Below are 12,550 nucleotides of genomic sequence, written 5' to 3' on the forward strand. Positions count from 1 at the left end.
AAAAGCGTCCACACTAGGAACCTCTAGGGCTCTAGTACCATAGGCGATACATGTGAGTGAAGTACCCAATCAAGCTGAGATTTCTCTTCCAGCGTAAGATTTTACATTATGACACTTTGATTTTTTGTTTGTTCATTTTCAGCATTTTTATTTTGTAACTTTGGGGGGTCATATAACACTGTTACACCTCCCCAGGCTCATCACACTCGTAAACTCCCTTTATAATACTTAAGCTAAAGGTCAATAGGGTCAAGCCCACTAGAAAGCCCTAGTACATTTCACACAATGCTGCCTAAATCGGATTAAGAACCTAGGTAACCATTGATTATTAGGAAGGCATTCCCCATGGTATTAAGAGAAGATCTCTAACACCAGCCATGACATTGAATTAAATGTTTGATACTAAGCAAATGTGCTCGATATTATGCTACCAATCACAATCAAAGCAGACAATCATAGATGCAAAAAAGATAAGGGGCCATGCTAATGGACAAGAAACACCTGTTTGTGTTGATGGTCGCACCTGATTTGAAAAGTGAATGAGAGAAAGATTTCATGAAGGTCCAAATCCTAACCACAGCAACATGTTCCTGTACACACTATGAAACACAAGAATACCTCTAGGAGGCACATCAGTGGGAAAAAAGAACTTTGGTAATCACTCAACTCTAAAATAGAAACACTCCTATCGTCCTAATCTTACCTACCCTCCATCACTTGAGTGCTGAGGATCAAAGGTGTTTGATGACATAGGTTTCTGTTTCAGTGAACCAGATGTAAATGTGTAGGTCTAGGTCAATGTTTTGACTTTTATTGTGCATACTCGTTTGCTAATTGCTCTTGCTCTTTATTATTTTTGTTTTTTGTGAGTATAAGTCTTTATATGTACATTCCCTAAGATTGGGAGATTAAGAGGTCACGGAGTAAGGTTGAGAGGAGAGTAAGTGAATGATGACTATCAGTAAACACTCCCCCCTTCCTTGGGTAGATCATACTGTTTGAAATGTGCTCGTCACCCTTTGAAACCAATTGTTCCAGTTGGTAATAGATGAGGATTTTTGCCAGTAGTTTTCTATTACCTTAGGTGCCTCATCGAGTTGCAAGGGTGGTAAGGTACTCTCCCAAGATTGAACTTGAAGTGGTTCATCAGGTGATTCTTGAACACTGGGAGGTGTGGATTCCTTTGTAGCTTTATGGAGGTCCACTATTGTAGGTGGAGGCTGTGAAGAAGCTTTTACCTCTCTGGATGCATTACATGAGGAGCTAGAAGCTTCATGGGACTCCCCCCTTCCTGAGCTAGGTGGAACAAATCGTTCTTTCTTCGGTACCCAAACTAGCTTTGGAACGGGTGTGTAGCATTCTATGATTTTTTTCTTTCCGTGATCATTGATTTGTTTTGGAGCTACGGGATTGGGCTCACATGGGTCTGGTGATAGGTAAGAACACAATCTATGTTTTGGCACCCAGATTTGATCATTTCCTTGATAGTAGTCTTGGGCTTTCAATAGTTGTTTAGGAATCCAACGCCACATTTTCTTACTTTTCTTGGAGCGAGTGGTACGTTTCTTACAAGGCTTCTGTTTTTTAGTACTAGCGATGGTCGCTAAAGAAGCTTTAGGGACTCACTTGTATGTTTTCTTTGTTATATTAGAATGAATCTTGTCGAAAGCTATATACATTGCTTCTAGCATATTTAAGGGTACGAGTGGTGGCATTTTATCCCCCTCAGGTGTTACCCAGGTCGTCCCCCTATTTCCCCAAGTGTCTATGGTTGCTGCTAGGTGGACCCAATCCACATTGTCCGACTCAGTTATCCCAGGTAGTATATCCATATAAGGAGAATCTTCCCCAACATCAGTGTCCGCTTTACACGTGTAACAATACTGCAATGGGGCCGAGTGAATTGTGGTGTCAGATCTATGATCAATTATAAACTTGTTTCCTAGAGGATGTGCTCGACCAGTCACAAGTTCCACTCGAATGACAGAATCTTGGAACTGTAGGTAGACATGGTTTTTAGACCAGTCATGCACCATTTTTGCTTCCCTCATGAAAGGACGTCCTAAGATCATCTCCAATGCCATAGTGTGTTTGGAGAAATCCATAACAATGAAGGTAATCCTTATTTTATGTCCAAAGACCTTGATCTTGAGATCTTCTAGCATCCCAATAGGTTTAACAATAGACCCATTGGCCATCTTCACTACTATGGTTGTGGTCGCAAGGTGAGGTCTTCCCATAGTTTCCCAGCAATGTTTAGTCACAATGCTAACCCCAGCGCCACCATCAAGGATTCCCTTCACAGTTAATCCCTTAGTAGTGATTGGTATGGTCGCATTGGATTCATCACCCTCAAAGTATTGTCCCAACTTGTTAACAGGTATTTCTATAACAAGGTTCTCATCTAGGTTGGGTTGTGGATCTAAGTGTTCCTCCTCTATTGGCATCTCCCCAGCTCCGTCCATCTGTGCAAATTGTGGTAGCCCAAACTTCAGTTCTCCATTGAGGAAGGCTTGAAGAGCTGAGACTAGCTCAGGGTCTTTATATAGTTTGGACATGATGGTGGTTCTAACTTCTGAAGACATGAAATCCATCAATTTGGCAATGTTTAACGGCACTTTCTGGACTTCGGTCCCTTGACGTGGGGAAGATGGGATCTCCATTTCTTCGATAGGATCAAGTAGTTCCTTTGTAAACATTCTTTCCATCAAGAAGTGAGTACGCCCACTTTCCCATGAATTTAAGTCACTTTCTTCTTGGATGACACTAGGTATGGCTAAGGGTCTATGGTCTTGGTGAGGTTGTTGTTTCGTAGGGAACACGGTGTCTGTAATCTGGATCTTCCTAGGTGCTGGTTCTAGATCCCTTTGGGTATCTTCTACCAAACTCCTTATTTGCTTGGCTCGCTCAATCTCCTCTATAGGGTTTGGATAAGTTCCTATCTTCTTCTTGGATCCTGGCCATTGTGGCTCATAAAGATCAAAGTCCTTGTTGGTTTCTATCTTAGTGGTCGTTTTGGTCTCCATGGTTTCACCTAAATTAGAATCTTCTTCAGCGTCGTTCATATATACGGGGTCGTCACCAATCCCTATGTTGGTCTTTGAACTGGGGTCTGACTTCGGTGCTTTTTGCGATCTCTTCCTTCGTGTTTTCTTCTTTTTCTAAGATTGGGCAATTGATGCCGTGTCTCTTTCCTCAAGAATATAATTTTGTTTTTGGAGCATCGATCGTGTGAGTACATTTACTGGTACCACAGGTGTACTTTGTGATGGCTCCTCGGTAACTTCAATCAAGTTTAATGGCGTGATCTTCGGTGCATTTGGATTATTTGGACATTGGGCAATCAAATGATCTATGCGACATCGATTACACATGAGTATCGGCATTGTAGACGTGCTCGCTTGATTGGTTTGCATTAGTGTGGCGTTCTTTTGTAGCCTAATAGGACACTCGGCTACACGATGTGGACCTCCACACTCATAGCATTGAAGAGATGGTCTCTTAGCAGTGTAATTGATATTTTGGCCTCTTGCCGCAAGAGTAGCTACTTGATATACAGGTTTGACTTGTCCCCAATATTCCTCCATATAGTATTGTGGACTTTCTTCAAGCACATCCATCCCATAGGCAATATTAGGATCTATATCTTCCTCCCAGCCTTCCAAACAAGAAATAGATGACTCACAACCCACTTGATTCACAGAAGTGATTCTCGGATGTGGTAGTTGCGGTCCTAGCACTAGAGGTGGTAAGGGTGTTGTTTGAACAACATTTTGGGCCCTAGGGACCATGTGTTGTGCTGTTTGTTCAAGAGGTGGGGCCGGCATCAATGCAGGCACTCGAGGTGTGTCTGTCCATGCTAAGGTTGGTCTATTGGCCATCGCGCGCTTAAATACTATGCAATCCTTAGCTTGATGACCGTTCCTTCCACATGCATTGCAATTCCCATTGAATTTTACTCTAAAAGTAGGGCATTCAGTGGTACTATGCGGTCTATAGCATATTGAGCACCATTGTTGCTCCCTTCTTGGATACATATGATTGTTCAGCGGAGCACGATTGTCTCTAAGACTCTCTTGAATAGCCTTGGTGAGATCTGCTAAAGTCATCTCAGATATCGTTGGCTCCTTAGCAATAGGCTTTAGGGTCATTGGCTGATGCCCCGATGCTTGTGAGCTAATAGATTTAGACTCAACAGACACTCTTTCTCCTTGAATCATTAAATTATCCTCCAATTGGATCGCATTGGTGGTGACTGCTTCCCAAGTGGTGATACCTCTAATGACTAAGCCATTGTAGATATCCTCATGTCGTAATCCCCTAATGAATCTATCCAGCATTTTGGTTATTATTGAAGTGCTCATTTGGATTACAACGAGAATTCAAATGCTTCAGTCGACTAATAAAGTCTCTCACTGACTCTCCTTCCTCTCGTTGGGCTTTTTGGAGCTGAGAGGCTACACCCCAAAGTACTCCCTCTCGTATGTATTCTTTCAAGAACAGTCTCCTAAGAGTAGGGTAAATCTTTTTTTCTTCCACCCTTAGGGTTCTATACCAATCCCCGGTCTTTCCACTTAAGGTTAGGCGTAAAGCATTGCTCTTATGCAGGTCATTGTGTTCTTCTAGAGAATCGCGTATTTGTTCAAACACTTCGATATGCTTTCTCACATCCCCGTCTCCACTAAATTTTTGTGTGAGCTTGGCTATTTGTACTGCCTTACTTCTAGGCTCTCTATCAGGCGTGTTACGCATATTCTCAGCAATAGATCGACCAATAGCTTGAGCAAATGTTGCCAAGTCACCTAAGTGAGCAGGCACCGTGGGTGAAGGCGCTCCAGCGACTACATGTGGAGTAAGTATTGGCATTGGGGTTGGCGCATAGGAAGCCCTTGGGTTCCACGTTGGGTACGATGTTGTGCCATGTGGTGGCCCAAAGTTCATATGTGTGGCCCTAGGCATAGCAGACGTTGGATGTGACATGCTAATGCTAGCCGGTATAGTCCCATGGAAATAAGAACTTGGGTGTTGTGGTTGTGGAGCATAGGTTGTTGAAACAATGGGAGGGGTAGGGACTACATGAGTGCGATGACCCATAGGTGCATACGATTCGTACACACCTTTAGGTACTGTTGCAGGCATTGAGCTACCATGTAGTGGTGCTTTACTAACAAATGAGGTCCATGGCGTGTTTCTCGGCATGCCCATCATTGGGGTGGGCGTGGTAGCCGTGGTTTTGAAAGATGAGCTAGACTTGGAAAGGTAAAGCTATCACTTGTGGGCTCAAATTGCACTGAGACCCCTGGCGAAACAACGTATGGAGAATCCATCGGACTTACCGAGGGAGTCTCCATTTGCAATAAGGTCAGTTGTTTAGCCTTCCCTGTATCCAAGAATTTCATGAGACCCGTTGAAGGCATGTTGATCCTCTTGTTCTGTCTCTCTAACTCAATGACCCTATGGATTGTTGGGGTATAGGCGCCTGTGCCTTGCCCGGCCACCCAGAGTCTGGGCGCCCACTGACTTGTATACCTTATACATAGCATAAGTGTATAGGGGGCTGCTCACTCTTTGAGTCTCCCCACCCACATTGTGTCTCCTTCTCTCTCTCTCACTCTCCGTCTGTGGTGCTCCCCGATCCCCTTCAATTGGTATCAGAGCGTAGGTGTGGAGGGAGCGCGTGTGTGCACAGTCACGATGACAGCGGAGAGCCAGTTTTATTCCCGAAATCGCGTCCGCGCGCACGCACTTTCAAGAGTGCAAACAGGGTTTCGACTTCGGCATCGGCAAATTCATCTTTCCGAGAGCGTTTTCAGTAGGTGTCCAGGTGTTTTACCCCCCTTTCGAAGCCATTCAAGCTATCAGAAACCTCATTTGAGCTACGGTTGAGGAGCTGCATTTTTTAGCCCTCTTTTGACAGTTTATGCTGCGTTTTTGGGTCGAAACTGAGGTTTTTGGCATAGCTTTCACACCCGGACTCGGATACATGTGATCTAGGAGTCTACCTTGGGGTTTTGGCACGCTCCGGACGCGCTGGTTATATCAGAATTTTTAAATTTTGAACACTGAATTTTTTGCAGCAGCAGCAGTTGTTTATTGTCTGTCGAGGATTCCACACATGGTTTGCTCTCAGATGTGAGAGTGATATTTGCTGCAAGTTTCCTCACAGGTGGGAGGATACAATGTATGCCTTATGTGGTTTGATGCTCAGGGAGACTAATGTGATTGCATTTTGAGCTCGGCAATGTATGCCTCGAGCATGTTTTTTGGCAGTCACAGGTAGAACAGATATTTGTGTACTAGATTTGCAGGTGTTTGCAATGATGTATGCAAAGTGTGGAGATTGGTGCATGCATTTGGAGTGCGGTTTGATGCGCTTTGGTTGCTCATGGTTTTGAGTGTGCAGTCAGTTTGGTTACTAGTTTTGTGGCCGTTTTACTGACGAATCTCTGGCGAAATTTTTCCAGGAGTTTTATGCGTATCATTTATGCGATCTACGTAGAGATTGTGGGTTGCACTCAGCATTTGCGTGCGGTGTTCTCTGCAGGTGGGATATTTGTGCGTGTGTATGCATCGATACCGCACATTGTGGGCTTGGTGATTAGCTCACGGGTTTGACAGGCGTACAGTTATCTTGACACACTCACAAGAGTGAATGTTGTGATGTATGCTTGTGTGGCTACGAGCTAGGTAGCCAGATTCGAGCACTAATGGCTTGAGGTTTTTCAGCAAGTTTCAGCTACAGGTTTACAAGTTTACAGGCAGGTTTGAGGGCTTATTTGGGTGCTGAATTTTCAGCCATTGTTTCCTCTTTGCAGGTGTCCATGTATGGCTCAGTTGTAGACTGATCTGGGACACATTTGTGACTTGTATATGCAACTGTTTAAGAGCTGAATTTTGGGGCTGATTTGCAGCCATATTTGCAGACTTTTGTTGATGCGATTCGAGCCAGTTTATGGCTGATTTGGTTGACATTTGCTACTCATTGTTGGTTGCTCTTTTGCGAGCATTATGGTTGATTTTTCATTTGACTTCCAGCGTTATGGTCTGACACAGTTTGATGGTGCAGATTTTGTTGCTTGGAAGGAGCATATGCTTGTTGCATTGGCGGATTTGGGGCAGGATAAACCCTTGTGTGGTTTATCGGCGAAGCCCAAGTCTATGCGTGATGATGATTGGCAGGATCTTGATGAGTTAGCAATGTCTACGATTCGTTTGCATCTGGTTGAGTCTGTTGACTGGCAGGTCTCGAGGGAGACTACAACTCATGCTTTATGGCAGAGTTTACATGCTATGTACGCAACATCCATGTCTACAGGGGAGTCTAGTCCCACTTCTATGTCCATGGAAGAGATTGGTCCCACACGCAAGTCTCGACGGCATAGAGACTTGACATGTTGGCATTGTGGACATAGAGGGCACATTAGGCGTCGATGTTTCAGGCGTTTGAGACAACGGAGGCGACAGATGCGTGATACAGATTTGGGCATGACAGATGCTAGTGAGATCAGTACGGTGGTTACTGAGTATGCTTGTGACGGCGATGTCACATTTAGATCTAGCTTGTCTTCAAACGATCTTATGTCTACGGATTGCATATCGGATTGCACATTGTCTTCATATTGGTTACTAGATTCAGATGCTACTTTCCATGTCACGTCGCATCGTGAGTGGTTTAGCACGTTTTCTAGTGGGAGACTTGGTTGTGTGCACATGGCTGATGGTGTTGTGTATGACATTGAGGGTGCAGGAGACGTATGTTTGTCCTTGCCCAGTGGTATGAGATTTACCCTACGTCATGTGCGTTATGTGCCAGATCTAAGACGGGATTTGATCTCAGTCAAACAGTTATGGGATAGTGGATGTCAGATTTCGCTACGAGAGCGAGATTTTGTGATGCATTTGGGTTCGCTAGTGATTGCGAGAGGTGCCAGGAGTGGTACAGGTTACCCATTACATGTGGATCACGCGAGAGACGGTGTTGTCTCTGTGATCATGCAGCCAGGTAGACAACGAGAGAGCAGGCAAGTCTCTTTTGCTCATGGGTTGCAGGGTACTTTGCATGGAGTGCAGAGTAGTGAGCTCGTTGTGCACACAGTTGGGGCACGACTTGAGCAGTCACACAGAGAGGTGACAGAGTCAGACATGCATGCTTTGCTAGTGATTGAGCAAAGCAGAGAGTCAGTTGTGTGAGATACTTCTATGCAGGATAGACAGGTAGAGCGGTCTTGCTCTAGTGAGTCACGACAGGAGGACGTTGTGCAAGAGTCTATGCATACGGAGTTAGAGCATGAGAGCTCTAGTGAGTCACAGCAGATTGAGTGGTCATGTTTGCAGTGGATGATTGCAGAGGAGACTGAGATGTCAACGATTATGCAGTCATTCCTTTCTATGCTCGACAGTGAGCATGGGGATATAGTTGTGCAGGATATGTCTTCCAGCAGACATCTAGAGCAGCTGGTTTGCTCTGAGGTTGCACGACAGGTTGATGCGTCTTTTGTGGACAGTCAAGAGATGCATGTGGCTGACACGCCTTGTCAGTCAGAGATGCCTATTGCCAAGGATATATATGTTGATGCATGCTCCGTAGAGCTAGCAGGGCCCGCTAGCATTGCATCGGCATTCGGTGGTCTCATGTATGAGATGTTGATCTTGAGACCGGATATCGCAGCTGCAGTGGGAGCATTTGCAGTTGGGATTGTCAGTCGTTTGTTGACTGATGATGGCATAGTGCACGAGGGAGATATGCAGGTATTGCGTACATACTTGCAGTACGTGTGCGGTACGTCTGGTGGTGTATGGACTTACACGGGAGCAGGACAGCCGGATGCACACGATCACAGCCAGCCAGTGGGCATCGGTTGAGAGCGGTTTTCTCTCACCTTTTGTAGTCTTTAGACTAGGTTCCCTTGCTTAAAGGCACAGTCGCCTTTAAGTGGGAGGTTGTTGGGGTATAGGCGCATGTGCCTTGCCCGGCCGCGTAGAGTCTGGGCGCCCACTGACTTGTATACCTTATACATAGCATAAGTGTATAGGGGGCTGCTCACTCTTTGAGTCTCCCCACCCACATTGTGTCTCCTTCTCTCTCTCTCACTCTCCATCTGTGGTGCTCCCCGCCGCCCAGAGTCTGGACGCCCACTGACTTGTATACCTTATACATAGCATAAGTGTATAGGGGGCTGCTCACTCTTTGAGTCTCCCCACCCACATTGTGTCTCCTTCTCTCTCTCTCACTCTCCGTCTGTGGTGCTCCCCGATCCCCTTCATGGATGACCTCACAAACTCTTTGTTGTTGATCCTCCACACTAGTAGCACCCATTGTGGATTGTAGGACATCTAACCAACCTATGTGATAGGTGTGACCAGTGTATAGGTCGGTCAGAGTCTCTGTTTGTAATTCGTACTCCCAGTTCTCATTTAAGAACACTCCATCTAGGATTGAGGTGCTAGGGGTGTCCTTTGAGCTAGATGCAATGTTGCTTTCTAGGGGTTGGACCTTACCGGTTGCTAAGTCAGGAGCACTCGATTGCTCTCTTAGCAAGGATATTGACATAGGGGCTTTTGCTTTTTAACTCTCTTTGTTGCTCCGCCTTGCGTAAGCTCTGGACTTCCTTTTCCCTCGCTGCAAGGATATATCACTCAACCTCTTGCACTTCGGCAAGGCTTCTACCATCGGGTAGTATGACCTCGGAGGGAAATAACTCTGAAGAGTCAGGAGGTGCAATGAATGAAGTATTCACGTGCACATTCTCTAAGGGCATAGGGTCTACGTTGGTCACGAATGGAGAATTTACTTCCCCACCCACCTCATTTACATCATTAGCTCCATGTTCGGAGCGAGTGGCTCTACTAAAGGTTTCCTTCCGGCGGCTAAGCACGCTCGGCCCGGGCCGTGGGCCCATGGCATGCATGTCTTGGCTTGAGCTATCGAGATTAGGCATTGGGAAACCCTCCATGAAGTCGTAGTCAGAGGAAGAGTCACTAGCCGCTATGTTCAGGTCTTGGTTTGTACTACCTTGGGTTCCCGCCGAGGGCCCGGAACCTAAAGTAGGTGGATATTGAGAACTCGCGTAAGTCAAAATTCTCTCTAGTTGCTCCGTCTCTAGCACACGACCAGAGCGCAGATGCATGTGCCTTTGGCACCCTACAAGCGTCGGCGAATAACCTCAAAGGTTAACCACTTACCTTTTTTAAGCGTCCGTTTTCACTCGTGTTTTTTACGTTTTTAATGTTTTTTAATGTTTGATTTTTTTGATTAAAGTGTGTGATAGCTCGAAACGAGTGTATCACTTAGAGTGTCGTCGTGTGCTTTACAGCACAATTTTCGGGCATCTAAAGTTCCGTTGGTCCTCAAAAATTCAATTTTTAGCTACGTGTGAAGCTAAAATGGCGACTGAGGCCTAGGCCTGAGCGTGAGCTTGGGCTTGGGGCTTGGGTCTGGGAGATATTTCCGATCTCGGTCCTACCTTTAAAATTTATTTATTTATTTTTCTTTTTATTTAAGGATAAGGTCGCTGCGGCTTGCGCGAGAGTATACACACACTCTATCTACCTACTTCTAACTAATACACCTATTGTTACACACTAACACATTCTATTAGCTCTCAGAGATCTACTTCCTACTTACTGTACATTATATTACACAGAAAACTAACAACCTTAATACACAGAGAATAAACACAGTGCCTTTGAAAACTCCATTAACAAAGAAATCTAACAACCTTAATACACAGAGAATAAACATAGTACCTTTGAAAACTCCAATAACAACAAAAAAAAAAAACACAGTATAACACAAAATCCTTCTTCTCAACACACACACCCTCCTTCCTTACCTTTCCTACAATAGAAATTGCACCACAAAAGAAACACAGAGTGCCATTCAAGCTTAGTGTATGGCATTCCTCGACAGCGGCGCCAAAAATGTGCGCATATGTTGCACGTGTCAATGCAAGGAACTTGCTGATAAGCCGTGTGTGAGCCACAAATGGCTCCAAGTACACAACAAGCCTAAACTAGTAAGCTCAAAGATGACAATGGTGTGTCACTCACCGCTCTACGCTTGCTTCGTGGAGGATTCCTCGCCGCGAAGAAGAGGGAGACGCCGCTACGCCGCGCTCAACCGCCTCGCCATCGTCATGCCGCCCTAATGCTCGATCGCACTCTCTCTCTCTCTCTCTCTCTCTCTCTCTCTCTCTCTCTCTCTCTCTCTCTCTCTCTCTCTCGCATACACACACACACATAGAGATGAAGAAGAAGAAGATGGAGATGGAGCAAGAGCACTCTTCAATTGCACAAATGAGAGAATGAGTGAATTTTAGGTTTAGTTGACTTTTATATGAGCTCGCCCCATTCACACTTGGGCGCCCATGCTTAGCCAACTAATCCCTTGAATGTTCCAGTTAGAGTGCGCCTCTCATCGGCGATCACTCTTACCCTTTGTCTATTGGACTGACAAGCCCGGTACGTGACTCTACCAAGTAAATAATACAACGTCCGTCGTAGGTGATATGGTTTCTGTGAGCCGTGAGGGTTAACAGTTGAGGGGAGGGGGGGGGGGGGGGGGGGGGGGGGGTTGTTTCTTTTGGAAAGTTTTTCTTTAAAAAAACCACTTATGACCAGTATACTAGTGTGTGTGTGTGTGTGTGTGTGTGTGTGTGTGTGTGTGTGTGTGTGTGTGTGTGTGTGTGTGTGTGTCTGTGTGTGTCTGTGTGTGTGTACCCGCCCTAACCCAGGCATCACACACAATGGGTCGATAGTAGGCCCATTGTGACCTTATGAGAGAGATGAGACTCTCTTTTTGAAACAATAGTCCAGGCCAGTTATGCCCAATGAGAGCTTGTATGATGGTGTTCCGGATCTGATTATGGTTAAATCCATTCTGGCAGTATTTTTTAACTAGTACAGATATCTCTTCCCAAGCCAAAGAGGGGGTAGATGAAGAGTAGAAAATTAAGTAAAGAAGGCCAATACAAGAGCAAATAGAGCCTTTGTATGGCCTATTGCTATTTCTTTTAATGAATTCTATCTGAGGAAGCTTAAGAAGGTCCTTTCTCCAGATAAATCTAAGATCATATCCACCTGTAGATGAGGAGTGAAGGAATATTGAAAGGTTAAGAAATTGGATTGATTTGCAAAAGTCCCCAAAAACAGTCGAATTATCTGGGAGGGAAGTAGGCTCAATTTTTAGGCAGTGGATTAGATCAATCTCTTTAGAGAACATTTTGTTGTTAACACTAAGCAAGTCATCCATATATCTAAAAGTATGATTGAATAATGGAAGTATTTTATGGTTAGTTTCCATGTTCTTAAGACACCATTTGTATTCGAAAAAAGCCAGGTAAATGTTACATATAAGTAGTGAGCAAGAGAAGCCCATAGGGATGCCAAGGCATTGGTTAAAGTAGCAGCCGCCTGCAATAATAGTGCAGTTATTCAACAGCCAGCAAATATAGGAGCAGAGTTTTGTTTCATTGAAGTGTAAAGGGTGTATGGAGTGAGATGCTTGAATCCATCTGGGTTTCTTGGATAGGGAGATAAAATGATACTTTCT

The sequence above is a fragment of the Adiantum capillus-veneris genome, chromosome 10 (genome assembly GCF_014529385.1).
Source record: "Adiantum capillus-veneris isolate H3 chromosome 10, ASM1452938v2, whole genome shotgun sequence".
NCBI lineage: Eukaryota > Viridiplantae > Streptophyta > Polypodiopsida > Polypodiales > Pteridaceae > Adiantum > Adiantum capillus-veneris.